The sequence below is a fragment of the Octopus sinensis genome, unplaced genomic scaffold (genome assembly GCF_006345805.1).
Source record: "Octopus sinensis unplaced genomic scaffold, ASM634580v1 Contig15161, whole genome shotgun sequence".
Classification (NCBI taxonomy): domain Eukaryota; kingdom Metazoa; phylum Mollusca; class Cephalopoda; order Octopoda; family Octopodidae; genus Octopus; species Octopus sinensis.
In genome coordinates this window covers 56,834-60,000 of record NW_021833574.1, presented here as the reverse complement: position 1 = coordinate 60,000, position 3,167 = coordinate 56,834, and positions in this window count along the sequence as shown.

The following is a 3,167-nucleotide window of genomic DNA, read 5'->3' as shown; positions in this document are numbered from 1 at the left end:
GTACCAGTTGAACACTAGGGCAGATGTAATCGATTCATCCCCACCTCCGCAAGCTGCCCTTTTGAAACAATTATTATCGTTGTCATGATTTCAAATTACGAGGTGGTCGTTTGCCATTCATCGTTTCGTGGTCGATAAATCAAGTACCAGTTGAATACTGGAATCGATGTAATCGACTTACACCCCTCCCCTCAAATTGCTGGCCTGGTGTCAAAATTTGGAATCATTATTATAATTATTATTAAGGCGACGAGCTGGCAGAATCGTTAGCACGCCGGGCGAAATGCGTAGCCGTATTTCGTCTGCCGTTACGTTCTGAGTTCAAATTCTGCCGAGGTCGACTTTGCCTTTCATCCTTTCAGGGTCGATTAAATAAGTACCAGTTACTCACTGGGCTTGATATAATCGACTTAATCTGTTTGTCTGTCCTTGTTTGTTCCTTCTGTGTTTAGCCCCTTGTGGGCAATAAAGAAATAGAAATAGGTATTTCGTCTGCCGCTTCGTTCTGAGTTCAAAATTCTGCCGTGGTCGACTTTGTCTTTCATCTTTTCAGGGGGCTGAAAAATATGTACCTGTTAAGTACTCGGGGTCGATGAAACCAACGTGATTTCCCGCCACCAAAATTTCAGGCCTTGTGCCTACAGTAGAAGGATTATTATCTTTGGTGTTAGGTGGTTCGATTCGTAGAATCGAACACAATGCTTTGTTGGATTCCGAGTTCAAATCACGCTGAAGTGAAACTCATCATCTTTTATTCTCGTTTGGGGGTCGATGAAATAAAGTACCAGTCAAATACTAGGGTCGATTATATCGACTAAATTCTCTCCTGTCAAAATTGCTGCCCTACATACCTTGAATTGTAGAGGCACATGGCCTACTGGTTAGAGCAGCGGACTCGCGGTCGAGGGATCGCTGGTTCGAATCTCAGACCGGGCGATGTGTGTTTTTATGAGCGAAACGCCTAATCTCCACGCTGCTCCGGCAGAAGATAATGGCGAAACTCTGCTGACTCTTTCGCCACAACTTCCTCTCTCTCTTTCCTCCTGCGTCTAGCAGCTCACCTGCGACGGACTGGCGTCCCGTCCAGGTGGGGAACCTATACGCCAATGAAACCGGGAAAACGGCCCTTATGAGCCAGGTATGGCTCGAGAAGGAACAAACAACAACAACAACAACAACAATACACACACACACACACACATATATATATATATACAGAGAGAGAGAGGGACGGAGAGAGAGGAGAGAAAGAGAGAGAGAGAGAGTAATAAGAAAATGGAGGGATCAATAGGTTTTACTCATCAACTTTTAGACATTATATCATGTCAATTTATTTATTTACTAAAAGGACAATTATAATAATATACATACATGTATAACATATTATGCTTTGCGTATATAATATATATAACTTAGCAAAAGTGACCAGTAGAATAAGTATTAGGCTTACAAAGAATAAGTGCTGGGGTCGATTTGCTCGACTAAAGGTGGTGGTGCTCCAGCATGGCCACAGTCAAATGACTGATACAAGTAAAAGAGTAAGAATGAAACTGTATATACATGAGGAACACATATATACACTTTGAATTAAAAGCACTTATGATATCCTCTCCCGCCTTCAGTTTTCCAGGCAACTGCTCTCCCCCTTCGTTCTTTTTACTCATCCTTCTTCCCTTCCCTGGTCATATTTTTTTTTAAATTCTTTTTCCCGCGGAAAGAATCGAACTCGTAACTTTTTCCCGTAAGAAAGTCTCGCAGTCGATAATTCCACATCGCTGCTGCTGATGCTGCTGCTGCTGCCCCCGTTGCTTACAGGTGTCAGCGAAGTTATTCTGCGAGAGAGTAGTGGTGGTGGTGGTGGCGGGAAGGGGGTATGACGTGTACAACTCTTTATTGAAAAAAGGCTGGGTGTTATTTGAGGAAGATTTGGCCGCTATTGTTAGCATTTCGAACGACCTCATTTCTATCAGAAGATAAGGAAGAAAACCTGTAAGGTACTATCCACCCGTATATAGTAGCACCTTGTATACATAGAGCGTGAGTTACACCACCCGTGTTGCAGCTAACTATTCAACGCTTCAGAGTAAAGCGGGTGGCTTGTCTGTGGAAGTATCGAAAGGGATTGATTAGCTTACAGAAGACAAGGACACTAGGGTTTTATAGACAGTTATTCCGCGGGAAATTAAATAGTTCAGCAAATACCCCTATTACAAACCATCCTCAGGACATTCCACCCCAACGTACCCATGTAAAATATTTCGAATAGTTAATTGTCATTTCTATACCAGGAACTAAAAATACTCGCAAGCTGTGAGTGTTTGTACTTATGTGTGGGTGGTTGTATGTATGTATGTATGTATGTATGTATGTATGTATGTATGTATGTATGTATGTATGTATGTAGGTATGTATGTATGTATGTATGTATGTTTGTATGTATGTATGTATGTATGTTTGTATGTAGGTATTTGTGTGTCTTTCTGTGTGTGTGTCTCTGTGTGTAGTACATTCACACACAAACATGAATACGTTAGCAGACATGTGTCAAGGTAACGAAGTAGGCGTTATGTGATGACTCGATCTGCTAGAAACAACAGCCAGATTTCGCTGAAATCGCACAGAAATATCACGGGGTATGAAAACACTAGATTAAAATATTCATATGCGTGGCTGTGTGGTAAGAAGCTTGCTTCCCAACCACATGGTTCAGAGTTCAGTCCCACTACGTGGTAGCTTGGGCAGGTGACTTCTACTAAAGCCTTGGACCGACCAAAGTCTTGTGAGTGAATTTGGTAGACGGAAACTGGAAGAAGGCCGTTGTACATAGGTGTGCGTGTATGAATGTGTGTGCTTGGGTGTGTGTCTGTCTATGTCTGACCCCCAACTCGACCACCTAATAATCGGTGTTGATGTGTTTACGTCCCCATAACTTAGCGGTTCGGTAAAATAGAGCAACAGTATAAGTACTAGGCTGAAAGGAAGATAAATAAATGAATCCATAACAGTAAAAAATGTTCTGCGGTAAAATTCTTCAACGTCGTGCCCCAGCATGGCCGCAGTCTAATGACTGAAACAAGCAAATAATAAAAGATAAACGTCTTCAAATCGCTTAAAAGGACAGGATGATCATGGAAGGATTGTCTTGATTCATGCTCGTGGTTAAAAAA